Source organism: Tamandua tetradactyla, chromosome 14 (genome assembly GCF_023851605.1).
Source record: "Tamandua tetradactyla isolate mTamTet1 chromosome 14, mTamTet1.pri, whole genome shotgun sequence".
Lineage (NCBI taxonomy): Eukaryota > Metazoa > Chordata > Mammalia > Pilosa > Myrmecophagidae > Tamandua > Tamandua tetradactyla.
In genome coordinates this window covers 56,533,046-56,559,233 of record NC_135340.1, presented here as the reverse complement: position 1 = coordinate 56,559,233, position 26,188 = coordinate 56,533,046, and the positions used below count along the sequence as shown (strand labels likewise).

The window sequence follows — 26,188 nt, the reverse complement described above, 5'->3', positions numbered from 1 at the left end:
AAAAATTTATAGGATGCAGCAAAGGCAGAGCTAAGAAGGAAATTTATTGCCCTAAATGCCTACATCAAAAAAGAGGGGTAAAAATCAAGGAATTAACTGTCCACTTGGAAAAACTAGAGAAAGAACAGCAAATTAATCCCAAAGCAAGCAAAAGGAAAGAAATAATGAACATTAGAGGAGAAATAAATGAAATTGATAACATGAAAACAATCGAGAAAATCAACAAAACCAGAAGCTGGTTCTATGACAAAATCTATAAGATTGATGAACCCTTAGACCAGTTTCTCTAATATATATATAGATGCAAAAATCCTCAACAAAATTCTTGCAAATCAAATCCAGCAGCACATTAAAAAAATTATACAGGGGACTTCTGGTCCAAGATGGCAGCTTAGCAATGTGCGTGTTTTAGTTCGTCCTCCAGAACAACTACTCAATAACCAGAAACAGTACAGAACAGCTCCTGGGGCCACATCAGTGACCGGACACACAGTGTACCCCAGTCTGAACCAGCTGGACCAGCTGCGAGCTCCCACAGAACCGTGAGTTCCCCAAGCCGTGGTGGCGGGCGCCCCTCCCCCACAGGTTGCTTCCCAGAGGGGAAAGGAAAGGAACTTGACCAGCAGCAGGGGCTGAGCACAACCAAACACCAATTGTGGAATTAATTAACAAATACTGACTACTAGAAGTAGGCCCCCAGCTCAGGTGAACCTGGTCAAAGTGGAGATAGCTCATTTCTGCCCCAGCACCAAAGGGGCAGGGCTAATGGAAAAAGGAAACAGGTTTTTGTGGCTGTATTTCTATGGAGGCTTGACTGCCTTTGGATACGGTGGCAGGGCTTCTCAGACTGCAACTGCCTCAGGCATAGGCACAAACAAGCTCGTTTGAGGAGCCTGTGTCTTCCCCAGTGGAGGGGTGAAGCCCAACTCAGCTGGAATCCCTCCCTCAAGAAATTCAGACACCAGAGCTTGGTAATTTGAAGTCATTAAAGCCAGCCTATGACCTCTCCTCTGTCTCTACCATGCCCCTAGAGGAAGAGTCTGCCAAAGTTAAAGGTACAACATCATCTTATGCTGGTGGGACCTGCAGGCACACAAGCACCACATACTGGGCAGGAAAAGAAAAATAGAGTCCAGAGACTGCACAGGAAAGTCTTTCAACCTGCTGGGTCTCACCCTCAGGGAAAACTGATGCAGGTGACTCTTTCCTCTTGATAGGAGGCCAGTTTGTTCTGGGAAAATCCAGCTGGGGTCTATAATACCTACATAGACCCTCCTAAGGGTGGGGGGGAGTGGAACGCACCATACAAGCAGGGCAAGAAACAAGAAAACAAGAACTGAAAAATTCTCCTCTGTTAAACAAAACCTAAGCTAGAGGTCCAGATAAGCTGAACGGAATGTCAAAGAACAGATAAACAACAAATTCATCCAGCAAGAAAACCCTAGGTAAAAGAAGTGAAAGCAATCTCCACAATAAACTAATTAAGGTAATTAAATGCCTAGATGCCAGCAAAAAATAATAAATCACACTAGGAAAATTGAAGATATGGCCTAGTCAAAGCAACAAACCAACAATTCAAATGAGATACAGGAGCTGAAACAATTAATTCAGAATATACAAACAGACATGGAAAACCTCATCAAAAACCAAATCAATTAATTGAGGGAGAATATAAAGAAGGCAATAAATGAACAAAAAGAAGAAATCAAAAGTCGAAAAAAACAAGTCACAGAACTTATGGGAATGAAAGGCACGGTAGAAGAGATGAAAAAAAACAATGGAAACCTACCATGGTAGATTTCGAGAGGCAGAACATAGGATTAGTGAACTGGAGAATGGAACATCTGAAATCCAACAAGAAGCAGAAACTATAGGGAAAAAGTGGAAAAATATGAGCAGGGAATTAGAGAATTGAATGACAATATGAAGAGCACGATATATGTGTTGTGGGTGTCCCAGAAGAAGAAGAGAAGGGAAAAGGAGGAGAAAAACTAATGGAAGAAATTATCACTGAAAATTTCCCAACTCTTATGAAAGACTTAAAATTACAGATCCAAGAAGTGCAGCATACCTCAAAGAAAATAGATCCAAATAGACGTACTCTAAGACACTTACTAATCAGAATGTCAGAGGTCAAAGAGAAAGAGAGAATCTTGAAAGCAGCAAGAGAAAAGCAATCCATCACATACAAGGGAAGCCCAATAAGACTATGCATAGATTTCTCAGCAGAAATCATGGAGAGGAGAAGACAGTGCGATGATATATTTAAATTATTAAAAGAGAAAAACTGCCAACCAAGAATTCTATATCCAGCAAAACTGTCCTTCAAAAATGAGGAGAAATTAAAACATTTTCAGGCAAAAAAATCACTGAGAGAATTTGTGACCAAGAGACCAGCCCTGCAAGAAATACTAAAGGGAGCACTAGAGACAGATATGAAAGGACAGAAGAGAGAGCTGTGGAGAAGAGTGTAGAAAGGAAGACTATGAGTAAAGGTGAAAAGAAGGAAAATTAGATATGACATATAAAACCCAAAAGGCAGAATGGCAGAAGAAAGTACTACTTGTGCAGTAATAACACTAAGTCTTAATGGATTAAACTCCCCAATCAAAAGACATAGACTGGTAGAATGGATTAAAAAACAGGACCCATCTATATGCTGTCTCTACTCACAGGACATGAGGGCAAGGACACAAATGGACATATGCATATCAATGTTTACAGCAGTATTATTTACAATTACTAAGAGATGGAAACAGCCAAAATGTCCATCAACAGACAGGTGGCTAAACAAACTGTGGCACATACATACGATGAGATATTATGCAGCTGTAAGACAGAATAAAGTTATGAAGTATATAACAACATGGATGGACCTTAAGGACATTATGCTCAGTGAGATTAGCCAAAAACAAAAGGACAAATACTGTACGGTCTCACTGATATGAATTGACATTAGTGAATAAACTTGGAATATTTCATTGGTAACAGAGACCATCAGGAGGTAGAAATAGGGTAAGATATTGGGTAATTGGAGCTGACGGGATACAGATTGTGCAACAGGACTGAATATAAAAACTCAGAAATGGACAGCACAATACTACCTAAATGTAATACAATTACGTTAAAACATTGAATGAAGCTGAAAATAAGAATGATAGAGGAAGGAGGGATGGGGGCATAAAAGAAATCACAAAGAAAGATAGACGATAAAGATTGAGATGGTATAATCTAGGAATGTCTACAGTGTATAATGATAGTGACCAAATGTGCAAGTTTTAAAAATGTTTTTGCATGAGGAAGAACAAAGGAATGTCATTACAGTAGGGTGCTGAAAATAGATGGTAATTAATATTTTAAAATTTCAACTTATGTGTGAGACTAAATCAAAAAATGTTTATTTGGTACAAAATTTATATTTTGACTAGTGCTTCTCCAAACATAACTCATGTACACAGTAGGTTGAACAACATAAGTACATGGAATCTTGGGTAGGACATGAGATTTTGTTGGTTTGTCCAGAGTGATGCCCGGATGAATCCCAGAGTGATTTGATCAGTGAGTGGGAAAGTATTTGCAAAGGCCCCTTCAGGGAATGGTGAGAACAGGGCAAAATTCAACCTCCCCAAGTTGAATTCTTGATATTCTCACAAGCCATTTGGACAACGAAAGCTATAGGCTGAGCCCCCAGTCTTGGGGTTTGTTCATATGAAACTTAACCCCCCAAAGGATAGGTCAAGCATACTTAAAATTAGGCCTAAGAGTCACCCCCAAGAGAACCTCTTTTGTTGTTCACATGTGGCCTCTCTCTCCAGCCAACACAACAAGCAAACTTACCACCCTCCCCCTGTCTACGTGGGGCATGACTCCAAGGGGTGTGGACCTTCCTGGCAACATGGGACAGAGATCCTAGAATGAGCTGAGACTCAGCATCAAGGGATTGAGAAAAACTCTTGAATGAGCTGAGCCCCAGCATCAAGGGATTGAAAAAACCTTCTTGACCAAAAGGGGGAAGAGTGAAATGAGACAAAGTGTCAATGGCTGAGAGATCCCAAACAGAGTGGAGAGGTTATCCTGGAGCTTATTCTTATGCATTAAGTAGGGATCACCTTGTTAATCCAGGATGTAATGGAGAGGCTGGAGGGAACTGCCTGAAAATGTAGAGCTTGTTCCAGTAGCCATGTTTCTAGATGATGACTGTATAATGATAGATAGCTTTCATGATGTGACTGTGTGATTGTGAAAACCCTGTGTCTGATGCTCCTTTTATCTACTTTGTCAACAGACAAGTAGAACATACAGAATAAAAATAAATAATAGGGGGAACAAATGTTAAAATAAATTTAGTTTGAAATGCTAGTGATCAATGAAAGGAAAGGGTAAGGGGTATAGTATGTATAATTTTTTTTCTCTGTTTTCATTTTACTTTTCTGTTGTCTTTTTATTTCTTTTTCTGAATTGATGCAAATGTTCAAAGAAATGATCATGATGATGAATATGCAACTATGTGATGATACTGTGAATTACTGATTATATATGTAGAATGGAATGATCATAAGTTAAGAATATTTGTGTTTGTTATATTTTTTTAGAAATTAAAAATTAATAAAAAAGAAAAAATAATAATAATAGGGGAAACAAATGTCAAAATAAATTTAGTAGACTGAAATGCTGCTAGTGATCAATGAATGGAAGGGGAAAGGGGTTTGGTATATATGAAATTTTTTCTGTTTTCTTTTTATTTCTTTTTCTGAATTGATGCAAATGTTCTAAGAAGTGATCATGATGATGAATAAAAAAAAAAGAGCTAAAACTGAAGGGCTAACTGCACACCTAAAGGAACAAGAAAAAGAGCAGCAATCTGACCCCAAAGCAAACAAAAGGGAAGAAATAACAAATATTAAAGTAGAAATAAATGAAACTGAAAACAAAAAAGCCAAACAAAGAACATAACCAGAGTTTGGTCCTCTGAGAAAATCAATAAAATTGACAAACCCCTAACTAGACTGACAATGACAAAAAGAGAGAAGATGCAAATAAAATAAGAAATGAGGGGATGGACGGATATTACTGATGGCCCCGCCAAAATTAAAGAGATAATTAGAGGATTTGAAGAGCAACTATACACCAACAATCCAGACAACTTAGATGAAATGGACAACTTCCTAGAAACACATGAACAACTAACTACACTGAAGATATATAAGACCTCAACAAACCAATCACAAGTAAAGAGATTGAAATAGTCATCTAAAGCCTCCCAAGAAAGAAAAGTCCAGGACCAGATGGCTTTATAGATGAATTCTACCTAGCATTCCAATATCCTGCTCAAACTCTTGCAAAAAATTGAAGAGGAGGGACTATTACTACATAACTCATCCTATGAAGACAAGATCACTCTATTACCAAAGCCTGATAAAAATACTATAAGAAAATACAGACCAATCTCTCTAAGGAACAAGATGCAAAAATCCTCAACAAAATACTTGCAAATCAAATCCAACAGCAAATTAAAAGAATTATACACCACAATCAATTGGGTTTTATCCCAGGTATGCCAAGGCAATTCAACACAAGAAAATCAATGAAGCTAATATACCACATTAACAAATCAAAGGGGAAAAAAAAACCATGACCATTGCGATTGACACAGGAAAAGCATCTGATAAAATCCAGCATTCTTTTTTTTTTAATTTTTTATTGAAAAATCTTCACACACATATTTTCTATACATAGTGCAACAATCAATGGCTCACAATATCATCACATAGTTGTGTATTCATCACCATCATCATTGTTTAGAAAATTTGCATCACTCTAGAAAAAAAATAGAAAAAACTCATACACACCATACATCTTACCCCTCTCTCTCGACCACTAATGTTTCCACTTACCCAATTTATTTTACCCTTTGTCCCCCCTATTATTTGTTCATTTATTTTTATCCAAATTTTTTACTTATCTGTCTATACCCTGGATGTAAAGACACAAAGCTCTCACAATCACACAGTCACACTGTAAACGCTTTATCTTTATAAAATTGTCTTTAAGAATCTAGACTACTGGCCATGTTCCTTGAAGATGATTGTATAATGATATAGCTTGCACAATGTGACTGTGTGACTGTGAAAAACTTATGTCTGATGCTCCTTTTATCTACCTTATCAACAGACAAGTAAAACATATGGAATAAAAATAAATAATAGGGGGAACAAATGTTAAGATAAATTTAGATTGAAATGAAATCAATGATCTAGTGATCAATGAAAGGGAGTGGTGAGGGGTATGGTATATATGAATTTTTTTCTGTTGTCTTTTTATTTCTTTTTCTGAATTGATGCAAATGTTCTAAAAAATGATCATGATGATGAATATACAACTATGTGATGATATTGTGAATTACTGATTATATGTAGAACAGAATGATCATATGTTAAGAATGCTTGCGTTTCTTTCTTGTCATATATATTTTTTTAACTTTTAAATTAATTTTAAAAAAAAGAATCTAGGCTACTGGAACACAGCTCAACAGTTCCAGGTACTTTAGTGTTCTTTCTTGATTAAAAAAAACACTTCAAAAATTGGCATAGAAGGAAACTTCCTCAACATGATAAAGGGCATATATGAAAAACCCACAGCTAACATCATACTCAATGGTGAAAGACTGAAAGCTCCCCCTCTAAGATCAGGAACACTACAAAGATGCCCACTGTCATTTAATATTGTATTGGAAGTTCTAACTAGAGAAATTAGACAAGAAAAAGAAATAAAATGTATCCAAATTGAAAAGGAAGAAGTGAAACTTTCACTGTTTGCAGGTAACATGATCCTTTATTAAGAAAGTTCCAAAAAATCTACAACAACGCTACTAGAGAAAATAAATGAGATCAGCAAAGTGGCAGGATAGAAGATCAATACACAAAAATCAGTAGAGTTTCTATATATTAGTAAGGAATAAAATGAGGAAATCAAGGGAAAAATCCATTTACAATAGCAACTAAAAGAATTAAATATCTAGAAATAAATTTAACCAAGGCTGTAAATAATACATTGCTAAAAGAAATCAAGAAAGTCTAAATAAATGGAAGGACATTTTATATTCATGGAATGGAAGACTAAATATCATTAAGATGTCAATTCTACCCAAAGTGATTTACAAATACAACACAATATCAATCAAAATTCCATCAACTTACTTTGCCAAAATAGAAAAAACAATCATCAAATTTATTTTGAAGGGTCAGGTATCCTGAATAGCCAAAAACATCTTGAGAAAGAAAAATGAAGTTGCACTACTCATATTTCCTGACTTCAAGACATATTACCAAGCTGCAGTCACAAAACAGCATTTTATTGTCAGAAGGATATATATATTGACCAATGGCATCAAACTGAGAGTTCAGAAATAGACCCTCACATCTTTGGTCAATTAATTTTTGACAGTCCTTCCAAGTACACTCAACTGGGTCAGAACAGTCTCTTCAAAAAATGGTACCAGGAGAACCGGATATCCATAACCAAAAAATGTGTGGAAGCATGTGTAGCGTGGCCATAAGAGACCCCATCAGCTATGAGGTAACCAAATGAGAAAGCTAATAAGGGTATGCTGAAATGGATAAGAATAAATGACCCAATCAACTCTCTTACAGAGTTCTGAATAGGAGACAAAAAGGTACTATTGGCTCCTATTAGTTACAGTTGAATTCTGAGCAGAAATGAATTATGTTCCAGTTCCATGTGGCCTGGTTGTATGTTTACTGACATTTTCCAGTTCCCTTATTTCCCCACATAGCCTTACATTTAAGACCCCTCACCTCGTATAACCTGAACACCTCTCTTCCTGAAAAAGCCCTATCATAACAGCAGGTTCATGGCCAACAGTGACAAGCACAAATCAGAAACACTGAGCAGCAGCTTCATGAGAACAGGACTTCTTAGCAGTTTTCCCAGCAGCCAGCCTGGGACAACGGCAGTGAGAGTGGCAATATGGAAGATGGTCTAACCATCAGGGTGGAAGCCCAAAAATACTTGAACCACTCCTGAGATAAATCAGCAACTTCAAAGAGTCATGTTTACAATTTTTCACATCTGACTTGGCTCTGTGCCTTCCTTGTTCTTACCCTATATAACCCTCTGAAACCCACCAGGTGCTGTGAAGGCTACTCTGAACATCCGCCCAGGACCAGCTTCCCAGGCTGTAAATTTCCTTATAAATGGTTGCTATTTTGGAACGTGGAGCAGTCTGCTTTGTTTTTCAGTCTTAAGTGCCCACTGAACTTTGACAGAACCAATTCTGTAGATTCACCACCAGATAGACAAATAGTAAATATGGGTTGTGCAGGCCATATGGTCTCTGTAAAAACTACTCAACAATGCCCTTGAGGTACAAAAGCACAAAAAGACATTACATAAACAAATGTGCATGGCTGTGCTCCAAAAACACTTTACTGAAAAAAAAAAAAGCACCCAGTGGCAGTAGCTCAATTTGGCCCACAAGACATAGTTTGCCAACCCTTGCATTAGGGCAAAGTCCTTTTTAGGGCCAATTTCTTCAAAAATATAAATGGGAAAACTTCACTGTGCATGAGGGTTTGTGAGTTTCAACAGAAAATAAAGCAAGGCTAAAGAGAGTGCTTTATACGTGAAAGCCCTTTCAATAGTTAAAAATACAGAAAAATTATTTATCACTGAAAATACAGTGTACAGATCATTTTGACCCATTCTTTTACAATAACTGATATTTTATCAGAGATAAAGCCATTCAATAAGCTAAATACTGACTAGTGTATCAGTCAAGAGAGAATAGGTTAGGCGGTTATTATAGCAGACCCCAGAAGCACGGTAGCTTAAAACAACAAGTTTATTTCTTGTTCATGCACATGTGAGTCAGCAGTGGGTTCTGACTGTTCTAACTTCTCAAGCACCCAAAAGACAAGACAACCACCTCTAGCACTGCTCATCATGGTGCCAAAGGGAAAGAGGACTCACATCTGGCAATTAAATGCTCAGTTTGGAAGTGTCACACATCACTTCTGCTCACAACACATTGGCCAGAATTAATTATATGGCCCCACTTACCCATGGTGGGGCCAAGAAATGAAATCACAATACCTTGCAGGAGATGAAGAGCCATGAATATTTGGTGATTAGCACTAATGACTATCACATAGCAATGGTTAAGCTGCTCTTACCTAAATGATGACAAAAATGAGACTTTCTTATTTAAAAACATTTCTGGTTAACATGTTAGCCAGAAACTACTGTTACCCTCATTTAAATTAAAATTTCAAATTGTTAGGTATATATATTTTTTAATGTCTACAGATCTTCAAAGCACAGGACTCTGAAGTCATCATTACAAATATCAATTCTTAATGTCAACAATGGTAAATGTAGAGGAAACAGGGGGTTGAGAAGAGTGTTTACTGACTATGAGAAATAACCAGGAGCTGTTTGGGAAGTAGGATCTTCCTGGGAAGCTTCTGAAACAGGATACACAGAATAGTTTTGCAAGACCAGCATATAATTCACAGGTCCTTCCTTCTCTACTACAGTCTTCTAGGTCAGCTTTGATGTACCAAACATTGTCAGGTTTTCCACCCATTTTCCTTGGATTCCTTTACCATTTCCAGGCATACCAGGCTGCTGATGTGTTTTCACTCCCAAAAGTCAGTACCTGTGTCTCTCTATATCACTGTTGGAGGGCTGCCCTTGGCTGCTGGAACTCCTTTTGAGAGCCAGGAGTCCTGGCAGTAGTTCTTAACAAACGACAAAGGGGCAAAATATTATATGATTTCACTTCCATGAATTTCAAGAATAAGCAAAGTCAGACAGAAAGCAGATTAGAGGTTATCAGAGGCTTTGGGGTAGACAGAATGAAGAGTTATTGCTTAATGGGTACAGAGTTTCTGTCTTGGGTGATGAAAAAGTTTTGGTAATGGATGATGATGGTGGTAGCACAATATTGTAAATGTAATTAATATCATTGAATTGTACACATGAATACGGTTTAAAACGGGAATTTAAATGGAAATTTTTGTGTTGTATGTATGTTACCACAATAAAAAGAAGTGTTTCCATCAGTTAAAAAATCTTCTCACATTGGGTTAAAAACTTTTAGTAAAAAAACAACACTCCGAAAGTCACCAATGTGGTGTCATAATTGATGTGAAAGTAACAAGATCAACAATTTCTTCAATATTTACAGTATGCCAGGTAATGTTCCAAGGACTTTACATGTGTTAAATCATTTACTGAATAAACCTCAATTAATATTATGAAGTACATACTATTATCACCTACATTTTATAGATGAAGCAAATAAATACAGAGATGTTAAGAAAGTGCAGTGTCATATAGCTAGTAAATGACAAGAGGTGAGATTTAAATCCAGGCAGTTTGGCTCTATAGTCCACAATTGTAACCAAAACTATAATGCATTTCCAGGAAGATAGGGGACTAGGATTGGCTGAGTTCACCCCTGATCCATGGAACAGCCAGAGAAGTGACAGAAAAATGACCAGGACAGCAGTTCCAGGGTGTGAGTGACCAAAGAAGGCCTTCTAAACCATAGGAGATTCTCAGTGAAAAAGTGGAGAAATTGGGACAGAGAACAGGGTAGTGCATCCTGAGGACATGGTGCACCCCTGCACTCCTGCCTACCTCCACAGTCAGATTAGGAGAACTTCCCTCTGAGCCCCACAACTGGGAGCTCCCATAGGGAAACCGGAAACCAGCACACTTGGTTTACCTGGACACGGAGACCTTCCAGCCAGTGCACAGTGCCTGCCCTGACCCCTGAGGCAGGCTGCTATGGGCACCAGTTTTTGGCAAAGACTAGGGGCCCTTCTTGTGGGAGGAGAAGGATTGTAGAGTGGAGTGGGTCTGACAATTGGTTGGCAAAAGAGACTTGTTAGATCCCACTACTGCTTCCCTCCCCCCATGGAGGCCCAGAGCCCTCATACACACACTAGCGAAAAGGCACAGCTGAGGAAGTGAGCCAAGCCACACCACCAGGCACTTTCAGGTTGGCTGAGGGCAGGGAGAGATGAAATACTCAGTCCCACAGCCAAAGGTCATTCCAAGCAGGAGCCTGGAGAACACCAGACCCATTAGCCCCACAAGGAGATTCTCCACCAAGGTATATTCTGCCCACCCCCCTGCCCCGGGTTGGGAGCTCTCAGCGCACACCGAGACCAGCAACCTTAGCTGGAATTGCACCAGGTCTCCATCCTGCTCAGTGGGCTGCCACAGTCAGGGAGAGGTGGACCTGAAGGGAAGAGGTGGCCCAACAGTGCCATCTGTTGAGAAGACACAGAAAGTGAAGCCTGGCAAGCCACCTATCGGCCAAGCTTTAAACAGATCTTCAAGTACAGTTCCATCTTTTACATGAGGTCCGGGCGTTAGTTGGGGAGGGAATTACTGACAAACCAAGAGTAAAAGGAGGTCTTCACATGACAAGAAATTTTCACTTCTGTCATCTACTAGCTGTATGACACTGTTAAGCTTTCTTTTTTCTTTTTTTTGAGGTGCTAGGAAACACATTTTTTTATTTGTGATCTTAGAATTGCAACTGAGAAAGCACAGAATCAAGGAGCAACCCAAATTGTGTCCTATTCTGGGGCTCCCAATCAAGGTTTTTTTTATTATTTATTTTTTATTTTGATCATTCTGTTCTACATATATAATCAGTAATTCATAATATCATCACATAGTTGCATATTCATCATGATCACTTAGAACATTTGCATCATTTCAGAAAAAGAAATAAAAAGACAACAGAAAAAAATTCATACATACCATACCCCTTACCCCTTCCTTTTACTGATCCTTAGCATATCAATCTACTAAATTTATTTTGACATTTGTTCCCCCTATTATTTATTTTTATTCCATTTCTTTTACTCGTCTGTTGATAAGGTAGATAAAAGGAGCATCAGACGTAAGGTTTTCACAATCACACAGTCACATTGTGAAAGCTATATCATTATTCAATCATCTTCAAGAAACATGGCTACTGGAACACAGCTCTACATTTTCAGGCAGTTCCCTCCAGCTTCTCCATTACATCTTGACTAACAAGGTGATACCTATTTAATGCATAAGAGTAACCTCTAGGATAACCCCTCGACTCTGTTTGGAATCTCTCAGCCATTGACACTTTATTTTGCCTCACTTCACTCTTCCCCCTTTTGGTCGAGAAGGTTTTCTCAATCCCTTGATGCTGAGTCTCAGCTCATTCTAGGATTTCTGTCCCACGTTGCCAGGAAGGTCTACACCCCTAGGAGTCATGTCCCATGTAGACAGGGGAAGGGCAGTGAGTTTGCTCGTTGTGTTGGCTGGAGAGAGAGGGCACATGTGAGCAACAAAAGAGGTTCTCTTGGGGGTGACTCTTAGATCTAATTTTAAATAGGATTGACTTATCCTTTGTGGTGTTAAATTTCATATGAACAAACCACAAGACTGAGGGCTCAGCCTATTGCTTTGGTTGTCCCCGCTGAAGTCCCCAAGAATTGAACTTGGAGAAGTTGAATTTCCCCCCTGTCTCACCATTCCCCCAAGGGCACTTTGCAAATACGTTTTTATTCACTGTTCAAATCACTCTGGGATTTATCGGGGCATTACTCTGGACAAACCAACAAAATCTCATGCCCTACTCAAGGTTCCACGTACTTAAGGTGTTCAATTAAGTTGTCTACATAAGTTATATTAGGAAATGCAGTAGTCAAAACATAAATTTTGTACCAAATAAACATTTTTTGCTTTAGTCTCATACACAAGTTAAAATTTTAAAATCTAATCACTGGCCCAGGCCCTCCGCCACGCGGCGCCCACGCCCCACGGCAGGCGGGCACGCCTGCCTGCCCTCCTCTCCCCTCTTTGTCCACGGGGCCCCTCTTCCCCCTCCTGCTCCGGCGGCTCTCCAACCACCACCGTGCCCTCTTCCACCTTCACCGGCTCCTCCGCCACCGGACTCGACAGCCTTGCCACCCTCACCTTTCCTCCTCCAGAACAGCTACTGGGGGAGTGGAGACAATACAGAGCAGCTCCCGGAGCCACAACGGAGATCAAAGGGACGGCGTACCCCATCCTGGAACGGCTGACTGTCTGGGAGAACCAGTTCCGGTGAGATCACCGAGGGGCGCGGGCTTTCCCTGGCAGGACGGCAAGTGGCCGGAGTCCCTCCCTTCCTCCTTCCCAGGCCAGCTGGCAGAATTGGGCAGGTGGTCCCCTTGGGCCGCGGCGGTAGGCGCCCCCACCACGCGAGGCCCCCCGGACAAACTGAGAGAGTTGGGCCGGAAATCCCCAGACTGCGGAGAATGGTGACCAGGGGGTCCCTTCCAAACACGTGACTCCCCGGTCCAGCTGGGAACAGTGCACTCTCCCGGGCTGCGACAGCTGGCGCCCTTCCGCCATGCTTGGCGCCCGAGCCGACTAGGAAATTCGGTCGGGCGCTCTCCCGTGCTGCGGCGGCCGGCGACCCTCCCCGCATTCGGAACCCCAGGCCAGCTGGCACTCATTCAAGACGCTTCGGCTGCCGAACCTCCCCTATGGCGAGAGTTTTCCAGAGTTAAAGGACCCACAGCAACTTTCACTGGTGGATCCCGTAGACAAACGTGTGTCACGAGCGCCAGCTACTGGGAAGGATAAGAAAAACAGAACCCAGAGATTTCACAGAAAAATCTTTCAACCTGTGGGGTCCAATACCCAGGGTAATCTGACTAAATGCCCAGACGCCAGCAGAAGATAACGGATCACGCTCAGAAAATTGAAAATATGGCCCAGTCAAAGGAACAAACCAATAGTTCAAATGAGATAGAGGAGCTGAAACAACTAATGCTGAATATACGAACAGAAATGGAAAACCTCTTCAAAAATGAAATCCATAAATTGAGGGAGGACATGAAGAAGACATGGGCTGATCAAAAAGAAGAAATAGAAAAACTGAAAAAACAAATCACAGAGCTTATGGAAGGGAAGGATAAAGTAGAAAAGATGGAAAAAACAATGGATACCTACAATGATAGATTTAAACAGACAGAAGAAAGAATTAGTGATTTGGAGGATGGAACATCTGAATTCCAAAAAGAAACAGAAACTATCCGGAAAAGATTGGAAAAATTCGAACAGGGTATCAGGGAACTCAAGGACAATATGAACCGCACAAATATACGTGTTGTGGGTGTCCCAGAAGGAGAAGAGAAGGGAAAAGGAGGAGAAAAACTAATGGAAGAAATTTTCACTGAAAATTTCCCAACTCTTATGAAAGACCTAAAATTACAGATCCAAGAAGTGCAGCGCACCCCAAAGAGATTAGACCCAAATAGGCGTTCCCCAAGACACTTACTAGTTAGAATGTCAGAGGTCAAAGAGAAAGAGAGAATCTTGAAAGCAGTGAGAGAGAAGCAATCCATCACATACAAGGGAAACCCAATAAGACTGTGTGTAGATTTCTCAGCAGAAACCATGGAAGCTAGAAGACAGTGGGATGATATATTTAAATTACTAAAAGAGAAAAACTGCCAACCAAGACTCCTATATCCAGCAAAATTGTCCTTCAAAAATGAGGGAGAAATTAAAACATTCTCAGACAAAAAGACACTGAGAGAATTTGTGACCAAGAGACCAGCTCTGCAAGAAATACTAAAGGGAGCACTAGAGTCAGATACGAAAAGACAGAAGAGAGGTATGGAGAAGAGTGTAGAAAAAAGGAAAATCAGATATGATATATATAATACAAAAGGCAAAATGGTAGAGGAAAATATTATCCAAACAGTAATAACACTAAATGTCAATGGACTGAATTCCCCAATCAAAGGCATAGACTGGCAGAATGGATTAAAAAACAGGATCCTTCGATATGCTGTCTACAGGAAACACACCTTAGACCCAAAGATAAACATAGGTTGAAAGTGAAAGGTTGGGAAAAGATATTTCACACAAATAACAACCAGAAAAGAGCAGGAGTGGCTATACTAATATCCAACAAATTAGACTTCAAATGTAAAACAGTTAAAAGAGACAAAGAAGGACACTATATACTAATAGAAGGAACAATTAAACAAGAAGACATGACAATCATAAATATTTACGCACCGAGACAGAATGCCCCAAAATACGTGAGGAATACACTGCAAACACTGAAAAGGGAAATAGGCACATATACCATAATAGTTGGAGACTTCAATTCACCACTCTCATCAACGGACAGAACATCTAGACAGAGGATCAATAAAGAAATAGAGAATCTGAATATTACTATAAATGAGCTTGACTTAACAGACATTTATACAACATTACATCCCACAACAGCTGGATACACCTTTTTCTCAAGTGCTCATGGATCATTCTCAAACATAGACCATATGCTGGGTCACAAAGCAAGTCTCAACAAATTTAAAAAGATTGAAATCATACACAACACTTTCTCGGATCATAAAGGAATGAAGTTGGAAATCAATAATAGGCGGAGTGCCAGAAAATTCACAAATACATGGAGGCTCAACAACACACTCTTAAACAACAAGTGGGTCAAAGAAGAAATTGCAAGAGAAATTAGTAAATACCTAGAGGCGAATGAAAATGAAAACACAACATATCAAAACTTATGGGACGCAGCAAAGGCAGTGCTAAGAGGGAAATTTATTGCCCTAAATGCCTTTATCAGAAAAGAAGAAAAGGCAAAAATGCAGGAATTAACTGTCCACTTGGAAGAACTGGAGAAAGAACAGCAAACTAATCCCAAAGCAAGCAAAAGGAAAGAAATAACAAAGATTAGAGCAGAAATAAATGAAATTGAAAACAATAGAGAAAATCAATAAGACCAGAAGTTGGTTCTATGAGAAAATCAATAAGATTGATGGGCCCCTATCAAGATTGACAAAAAGAAGAAGAGAGAGGATGCAAATAAATAAGATCAGAAATGGAAGAGGAGACATAACTACTGACCTCACAGAAATAAAGGAGGTAATAACAGGATACTATGAACAACTTTATGCTAATAAACACAACAATTTAGATGAAATGGACGGGTTCCTGGAAAGACATGAACAACCAACTTTGACTCAAGAAGAAATAGATGACCTCAACAAACCAATCACAAGTAAAGAGATTGAATTAGTCATTCAAAAGCTCCCTAAAAAGAAAAGTCCAGGACCAGACGGCTTCACATGTGAATTCTATCAAACATTCCAGAAAGAATTAGTACCTACTCTCCTCAAACTCTTCAACATAATCGAAGTGTAGGGAAAACTACCTAATTCATTCTATGAAGCCAACATCACCCTCATACCAAAACCAGGCAAAGATATTACAAAAAAAGAAAACTACAGACCAATCTCTCTAATGAATATAGATGCAAAAATCCTCAATAAAATTCTAGCAAATCGTATCCAACAACACATTAAAAGAATTATACATCATGACCAAGTAGGATTCATCCCAGGTATGCAAGGATGGTTCAACATAAGAAAATCAATTAATGTAATACACCACATCAACAAATCAAAGCAGAAAAATCACATGATCATCTCAATTGATGCAGAGAAGGCATTTGACAAGATTCAACATCCTTTCCTGTTGAAAACACTTCAAAAGATAGGAATACAAGGGAACTTCCTTAAAATGATAGAGGGAATATATGAAAAACCCACAGCTAATATCATCCTCAATGGGAAAAAATTGAAAACTTTCCCCCTAAGATCAGGAACAAGACAAGGATGTCCACTATCACCACTATAATTTAACATTGTGTTGGAAGTTCTAGCCAAAGCAATTAGACAAGAAAAAGAAATACAAGGCATCAAAATTGGAAAGGAAGAAGTAAAACTATCACTGTTTGCAGACGATATGATACTATACGTCGAAAACCCGGAAAAATCCACAACAAAACTACTAGAGCTAATAAATGAGTACAGCAAAGTAGCAGGCTACAAGATCAACATTCAAAAATCTGTAGCTTTTCTATACACTAGTAATGAACAAGCTGAGGGGGAAATCAAGAAACGAATCCCATTTACAATCGCAACTAAAAGAATAAAATACCTAGGAATAAATTTAACCAAAGAGACAAAAAACCTATATAAAGAAAACTACAAAAAAACTGCTAAAAGAAATCACAGAAGACCTAAATAGATGGAACGGCATACCGTGTTCATGGATTGGAAGACTAAATATAATTAAGATGTCAATCCTACCTAAACTGATCTACAGATTCAATGCAATACCAATCAATATCCCAACAACTTATTTTTCAGAATTAGAAAAACCAATAAGCAAATTTATCTGGAAGGGCAGGGTGCCCCGAATTGCTAAAAACATCTTGAGGAAAAAAAACGAAGCTGGAGGTCTTGCACTGCCTGACTTTAAGGCATATTATGAAGCCACAGTGGTCAAAACAGCATGGTATTGGCATAAAGATAGATATATTGACCAATGGAATCAAATAGAGTGCTCAGATATAGACCCTCTCATCTATGGACATTTGATCTTTGATAAGGCAGTCAAGCCAACTCACCTGGGACAGAACAGTCTCTTCAATAAATGGTGCCTAGAGAACTGGATATCCATATGTAAAAGAATGAAAGAAGACCCGTATCTCACACCTTATACAAAAGTTAACTCAAAATGGATCAAAGATCTAAACATTAGGTCTAAGACCATAAAACAGTTAGAGGAAAATGTAGGGAGATATCTTATGAATCTTACAACTGGAGGTGGTTTTATGAACCTTAAACCTAAAGCAAGAGCACTGAAGAAAGAAAGAAATAAATGGGAGCTCCTCAAAATTAAACACTTTTGTGCATCAAAGAACTTCATCAAGAAAGTAGAAAGACAGCCTACACAATGGGAGACAATATTTGGAAATGACATATCAGATAAAGGTCTAGTATCCAGAATATATAAAGAGATTGTTCAACTCAACAACAAAAAGACAGCCAACCCAATTCCAAAATGGGAAAAAGACTTGAACAGACACCTACCAAAAGAGGAAATTCGGATGGCCAAGAGGCACATGAAGAGATGCTCAATGTCCCTGGCCATTAGAGAAATGCAAATCAAAACCACAGTGAGATATCATCTCACACCCACCAGAATGGCCATTATCAACAAAACAGAAAATGACAAGTGCTGGAGAGGATGCGGAGAAAGAGGCACACTTATCCACTGTTGGTGGGAATGTCAAAGGGTGTAACCACTGTGGAAGGCAGTTTGGCGGTTCCTCAAAAAGCTGAATATAGAATTGCCATACGACCCAACAATACCATTGCTAGGTATCTACTCAAAGGACTTAAGGGCAAATACACAAACGGACTTTTGCACACCAATGTTCATAGCAGCGTTATTTACAATTGCAAAGAGATGGAAACAGCCAAAATGTCCATCAACAGAAGAATGGCTAAACAAACTGTGGTATATACATACAATGGAATATTATGCAGCTTTAAGACAAGATAAACTTATGAAGCATGTAATAACATGGATGGACCTAGAGAATATTATGCTGAGTGAGTCCAGCCAAAAACTAAAGGACAAATACTGTATGGTCCCACTGATGTGAACGGACATTCGAGAATAAACTTGAAATATGTCATTGGTAACAGAGTCCAGCAGGAGTTAGAAACAGGGTAAGATAATGGGTAATTGGAGCGGAAGGGATACAGACTGTGCAACAGGACTAGATACAAAAACTCAAAAATGGACAGCACAATAATACCTAATTGTAAAGTAATCATGTTAAAACACTGAATGAAGCTGCATCTGAGCTATAGGGTTTTTTTTTGTTTGTTTTTTACTATTATTACTACTTTTATTTCTTTTCTCTATATTAACATTTTATATCTTTTTATGTTGTGTTGCTAGTTCCTCTAAACCGATGCAAATGTACTAAGAAACGTAGATCATGCATCTATGTGATGATGTTAAGAATTACTGAGTGCATATGTAGAATGGTATGATTTCTAAATGTTGTGTTAATTTCTTTTTTTTTTCTTTCTTTTCGTTAATAAAAAAAACAAAAAAACAAAAAAAACTCTAATCACTATCTATTTTCAACACCCGGCACTAATGACATCTCTATGTTCTTCCTCGTGCAAAAACACTTTTTAAATTTGTGCAACTTTCTCGACAATTCTTTATCACCAGAATTTGGCACAAGTAACCAAAGACATTCATACAAATCTCTGAAATACATTCAATGGGTTAGCTAATGACATAAAGGTTATCAAGAAGATACTAGAAGAGAGAAGGCAACACGGTAGACAGCAGCCCAAGAATGGGACCTGCGGGACCTTGTTGTGACTGCCTGGGCTGGCCCACGAAGTGCTGGTTGCTGCTGCTGCTGCTGCTGCCACTGCCACACACTGACCAAGGTTATGAACATGTTTTCCGATGAAACTGGACTGGAATAATAATTCATGATATTTGTATATTTATATATGTGTATATATATTTTTAAATTTTGTATTTTACTTAAAGTGCCATGAGAAAATCTGTATATTGCAAGGCTGTCCTAACCACCTCCTTGATTTGCATACTCATGGATATGTTCCTGCTGCTTTAGTGAATACAACAAATGTGATGGGAGAAAAAGGAAGGACTTCCTGCTGGGAATGTTCTAGAGCCAGTACAAGAGCTTCATGAAGGTCTTGGAGAAATGGGGAAATCAGTCATCATTCCTAAAGAGGATCAAGAAAGATGAAAGAGATGCTTAAAAACAATAAGTTAAATTTAATGGCGAGTGAGATGATTGCACTCAATGATCTTTACCGGTGTTAGGTTAGAAGGGGTTTAAAACAAAGGCGTATCCAGATAATCTTCCTACAACAAGTGTGGTGATTTGTTTTCAACAATGAGGCTTGTAGTACACTTCTGCAAAATGTCCAGAGCATCATTAATTGCTCACAAGACATATGCCTTAAAGTGTTCTGGGAGATGATGCCAGTTAAAGAGACTTTTTGAGAAGACCTCTAGAGAGTTATGTGAGGAAGTTAAAAGTACCAGTTCATGTCATTCGAATGGAACAACACTCTGTATTGATCAGAGCTAGATTAAAAGGAACTGCCATGTCTAACAGTCAAGTGATCACCTTCTTAGATGCTCCTGGCTGGAGCGACTCTTACCCAGTGTTCTAGTTTGCTAACTGCTGGAATGTGATATACCAGAAATGGAATGGTTTTTTAAAAGGGGGAATTAAATAAGTTACAAGTTATAGTTCTAAGGCCCAGAAAATGTCCCAATTAAAGCAAATCTATAGAAATGGCTAATATAAGGCATCCAGGGAAAGATACCTTGATTCAAGAAAGGCCAATGAAGTTCAGGGTTTCTCTCTCATCTGCAAAGGCACATGGCGAACATGGTATCATCTGCTAGCTTTCTCTCCAGGCCTCTTGCATCATGAAGCTACCCAGCACTGTTTCCCTTCCTCATCTCCAAAGGCTGCTGGTTGGTGGACTCAGTGGTTCTCTTGTCATTCTGTCATGGTTCTGTGGCTCTCTCCTTGTTCTCAAAAAAGGAATTCCCTCCAAAATGTCTCCTCTTTTATAGGATTCCATTAAACTAATCAAGACCCACATAGAATGGGTAGAGACACATCTCCATCTAATCATGTTTAATACCCACAACTGATTGAGTCACGTCTCTGTGGAGAGAATCTAATAAGGTTCCAACTTTTAGTACTGAATAGGGATTAGAAGAAACCATTGCTCTGACAAGAATGATTAGAATTAAAACATGGCTTTTCTAGGGTACATACATTCTTTCAAACCAGCACACCCAGGATAAAACATGAAAGGAGAACAGTGGTATGTCCTATCATTGATGTGAACCGTGATGATACTTTTGAGTATATAGCAGGTTCTGATATGACCTATGATGGATTCAACTGGAAGCTTGATTTTCACTGGTATCATGTTCCCAAAGAAAAACAGACAGAAGGAAAAGGGATCAGACTCTTCCTGTCAGACCACCAACAATGGCAGGAGGCCTTTTTTCAATAGACAAAGATTGCGTTCAGAAAATTAGAACATATGATACTGAAATGGATATCTAGGAAGGGAAAAAATCTAGAAATTTCCTTTAGGATTTGGCACTATGGAGATATTTTGGAAATTGTCACATGTTCACACATTGGATACATATTTCATAAAGCTACACCTGACACATTTCCAGGAGGCACAGGGCAGATTATGAATAAAAATAACAGACAACTTGCAGAAGTTTGAATGAATTAATGAGTTCAAGAATTTCTTCTACATAATTTCCCCAGGTGTTACAAAGGTAGATTATGGATATATATATATATAATCAAGACTTGATCTAAAATTGAGTAGAATGAAATACTAGTGAACAATGAAAGAGAGTGGTAAGGGGTATAGAAAATAATAGGGGGAACAAAGGTTAAGATCTATCAAGTAGATGGAAATACTAGTAGTCAATAAGAGGGAGGGATAAGGGGTATGGTATGTGTGAATTTTTTCTTTTTTCTTTTTATTTCTTTTTCTGGAGTGATGCAAATGTTCTAAAAAATGATCATGGTGATGAATATACTACTATGTGATGATATTATGAGCCAATGACTGTACACTATACACAGAATGTTTGTATGTTAAGGATATTCATGTTTGTATGTTGTTTTCGATTGATAATACAAAATAACTTAAATTAAAAAAAGATTATTATGAGGATTAAAGAAGCTAAATTATGCAAAAAAAAAGACTTGATTTAAGATAAAAGTTACATGCAGACCTTTTTCTTGGTACCTGGAGAATATCCTGATTCTCAAATATCACATCTCTATTTCTCTTTGAGAGAGATAGATAATATGGAAACAAATCAGCATTTGAATAACATGGCTAGAAAGGAGAATGAAAAAGTTGGAATACTTAACTGGTATGGGAGGTAATCAAATTTTTTCTTATAATGCCAACAAAGGAATTAGAGTTGATGACCTTTGCTTGGATGTCTCCAAACTTAATGGCCCAGTCACAACGCTCAAACGCCACCACCTAAAAGGCAATGAACAATAATCTGTGCCTGGATAAAGTCACAGAAGAGGATAGTGAGGTGCCCAGCATTAAAGATTACAATAGAAGCTGGTCCTTGCAGTGGCTTCTTAGAAACATCACCCTGTAAACCTACAACTTCTCTAGTAAAAAGAATGAAAAGAAAAAAAAAAGAAGAAACATCACCCTCCCAGAAATATTCTGAGATCTAATTTACAAAAATAAGGATTGACTGAGCTACCTCAGCGTACATTTCTGCCACATTCTTAAGTAGCAAAGAAAGAATAATGCTTTCCACCTCTAAGGGATGTAAGATTTATCAGTTATTAAAATTTATGACTTCTGTAGCTTTTCACTAGCTGTGAACCAGTCTTCCTGCCCAAGGATGTGAAACTACATGCTAAAGAGACCATGCACACAGATGTTTACAAGATTAAAAAAGACTTTCATCAAGAATAATTGTAAAGACTATTCAGACAATGAAACAATCAACAAAATGTGCTTTCTGGAGAGCTACACTTTTTATGGTTTGCTTGCACATCAGTAATTTCTGCTGAATGTGCTATCACAATGAAGAGATTTCTAAGATTTTTTTTTCCTGATTAAAACTGGTAGCCAGTATATTAATATTGATACAAAATAAATGAAAAAGGATGGTGCAAGGATAGCTCAGTTGTAGAATTCTGGCCTGCCTTGCGGGAGGCTGGGGTTCAATTTCCAGAGCCTGCACATGCCAAAAAATAACTGAATGAATGAATGAAAAAAAACTAGAACCAGATTCAAAATCACATAAAAATAAATGAAAAAGAACTGGAACAAAATTCAAAATCATAACAATTTAAAAATATTAAACAGGACTTAAAGAAAATTAAATCAGAACTATGAGAAGTACAATTTGTTATAGCTGGAAAAAAAATGGCTCCCTGAGAATAGTTTTAATTTCTTTCTACAATTTTTTTTAAAAATTTGATTTAGTTTGTGGGCTGTTGGAATTATAATTTTTTACAGCCTTCTAAAAAATGGAAGTTTAACATTGTGTTAGTTAGATTCAGTTGTCAACTTGGCCAGGTGAGCAGACCTAGTCTTGTTGCTGCCGACATAAGTCAATGGTACATGAACCTCATCTGTTGCTAATTACATCTGCAGTCGGCTAGGAGGCGTGTCTGCTGCAATGAGTGACGTTTGACTTAATTGGCTGGTGCTTAAATGAGAGAACACAATGTAGCACAGCCTAAGCAGCTCGGCATTCCTCATCTCAGCACTTGCAGCTCAGCCCAGGCCTTTGGAGATGCAGAAAGAAGTCACCCCGGGGAAAGTTGTTGGAACCCAGGGGCCTGGAGAGAAGACCAGCAGAGACCATCCTGTGCCTTCCATGTAAGAAAGAACCTCAGTGGAAAGTTAGCTGCCTTTCCTCTGAAGAACCAACAAAATAAATCCCCTTTTATTAAAAGCCAATCGGTCTCTGGTGTGTTGCATTCCGGCAGCTAGCAAACTAGAACAGAGTTTGGTACTGGAGAGTGGGGTGCTGCTGCGGTTTGCAAATGCCAGATATATTTGAATGGTGTTTTGGATGGCTAAGGGGAAGATTTTGGAGGAATTGTGAAGAGAATGATGGAGAAGTCCTGGAGGGCTTGAAGAGACTGTTGGTGTAATTGGAACCACTGCCAATCTTGACAAAGGAGGACACAAAAGGGAGAGATTGGAGTTTGCAGAGTGAGGACCATGGAAGCGCAGGTGTGAAGCCAAGAAACCTCGGCCAGGAGAGTGGACCCACTCATATACATGGAGAAGGTAAGTTTACCCTGAAGGGCGAGGATGAGTCTCCCCTCTCATTGCAGTGGAAGAGTTGTGCAGCCTCGGGCCTTGGAAAAGGCGTAGCACGCTCCTTGGGGGACTGGGAGAGCCTGGCTGCCACCATGTGGAGGGGTTGAGCGTGTGCCCCAGAAATGGCAGAGAGCCCAGGGGTGGCCCGGATGCCTGGAGAGAGTGGAGCCCAGAGGTGGTCTCCTCGATGTTCCCCGAGGTTGATTTGGAAAGAAGCCGGCCACTGCATAGGCCCTTGAAAGGGGTGGGACTGCCACTTTCTATAGCTGAAGGATGAATGACTTTCAGACTTTGAAATCCCACGGCGCTTGCCCTGCAGGTTTTACATCTGTGTTTCTTCCAATTTCTCCCTATGGAAATGAAAATCTGTATCCTGTGACTATCCTCCTTTGCTTATTGGCACCAGACTTGTTTTGAGATTCACAGGTCCACAGCAAGAGAATTTTTTACATCTGTGTAAGGTGATGCTTGAAGTTGCCAAGTTGACAAGGGGTGGACATGTGTTAGTTAGATTCAGTTGTCAACTTGGCCAGGAGAGCAGACCTAGTCTTGTTGCTGCAGACATAAGTCAATGGTACATGAACCTCATCTGTTGCTAATTACATCTGCAGTCGGCTAGGAGGCGTGTCTGCTGCAATGAGTGATGTTTGACTTAATTGGCTGGTGCTTAAATGAGAGAACACAATGTAGCACAGCCTAAGCAGCTCAGCATTCCTTATCTCAGCACTTGCAGCTAACCCCAGGCCTTTGGAGATGCAGAAAGAAGTCACCCCGGGGAAAGTTGTTGGAACCCAGGGGCCTGGAGAGAAGACCAGCAGAGACCATCTTGCGCCTTCCACATAAGAAAGAACCTCAGTGGAAAGTTAGCTGCCTTTCCTCTGAAGAACCAGCAAAATAAATCCCCTTTTATTAAAAGCCAGTCTGTCTCTGGTGTGTTGCATTCCAGCAGCTAGCAAACTAGAACATTATGTCTGGTCTCAACTGAACAAGTCAGATATCTCAGTTGCTCTTGGGTCAACTGGCTTATAGACTTTTACACTCAAAAAAATTTATTGAATTTTCAACTTCTTAACTTGACTCAATTGATAATGCTTAATACCCAAGAGTCATACTACCGTACTACAGATTTGTTTTCACAACAATAAATCTTCAGTTCTTTCTTTATGATTCTCCTCAATGAAAAGCCTACAGAAATAATTTATTATTTGGAGATAATACATTTGATGGGTTTTTTTGAAACCTTTATACTACATTCTCAGATGTGCATCACTGTCAAGTGCACATTTAGATTAGATTCTTGAATTGTAATGATGATCTGCTGCCTTTTAAAAAATAAAATTTGACTGAAAATGAAAAAAAGGAGATACTAGAAGAGCATAAAGAAGAATCTGAAAGAAAATAGCACATCTCACAGTTATGAAAGATATTGTATACAAATTAAAAACATATTAGAGACAACAGATTTTAAGAGGCAGAAGAAAAAATAAGCAAACTAGAAGATAGGACAACTGAATTTGAACACACAGAAGAACAAATGGTAACAAGATGGAAATATTGGAATTGGATCTCAGGAAAATGATGGACAACACAAAGTGCACAAATATAAGAATCACTGGTGTCCAGAAGAAGAGAAGAGTAAAGGGTTAGGAAGAGTGTTTGAGGAGATAACTGGTGAAAACTTTCCAACCCTTATAAAAGACATAAATATGCAAATTAAGAAGCCCAAAGAACCCCCCCAAAAAATAAATCCAAATAAACCCACTCCAAGACACATACTAACCAGACAGACAAATGCTGAAGAGAAGCAAAAAGCCTTGAAAGCAGCAAGAAAAAACCGATTCACCACATACAAGGGAAGCCACATAAGACTAAATTCAGACTACTCAATAGGCACCACCGAGATGAGAAGGCAGTGATATAACATATTTAAGATTCTGAAAAAGAAAAACTTTCAGTCAAGAATTCCTTATCTGGCAAAGTTGTCCTTCAAAAGTGAGGGAGACACACCTCTCTTCCAGGCTCCTGCTCCAGAGGATACTAAGCAGCACAAGCTCCTTTTCTTTTCCCCTCTCCCTACATCTAGGTTCACTCCTACCAGCAGTCATCCCCCTAGACCCAAGGAAGCTACCCTAAGTGGTGCCCCTGAGAGTTTGAGTCAGTCCATTGAACAGCCATTTGTACCAATGCTTGTGCCCTAAGGTTTGTGGGGAGAGACATAGGGGTCAGTAAGCAGGCTTCCCAGAATGCTTTAGGAAGGTAAGCTTCCCCTCTTTCCCCTGACTCAAGTCCCACTGTCATTAAGTTTGGAAGCCCAGGCTCAGGGTAGGACCCCAATCCCATTCTCACATTTCTCTGTCTATGCC

General features: G+C 39.1%; 1 protein-coding gene and 1 pseudogene across 2 annotated transcripts in view; one reads left to right on the top strand and one right to left on the bottom strand.

Moving 5' to 3' along the window:
* STARD9 (StAR related lipid transfer domain containing 9) overlaps positions 1-26,188 on the bottom strand; it is a 205,243-nt gene that overhangs the window by 131,140 nt on the left and 47,915 nt on the right. The gene's annotated exons all lie outside the window — the stretch shown is intronic.
* On the top strand, positions 19,481-22,131 carry LOC143655127 (polypeptide N-acetylgalactosaminyltransferase 1-like; annotated as a pseudogene).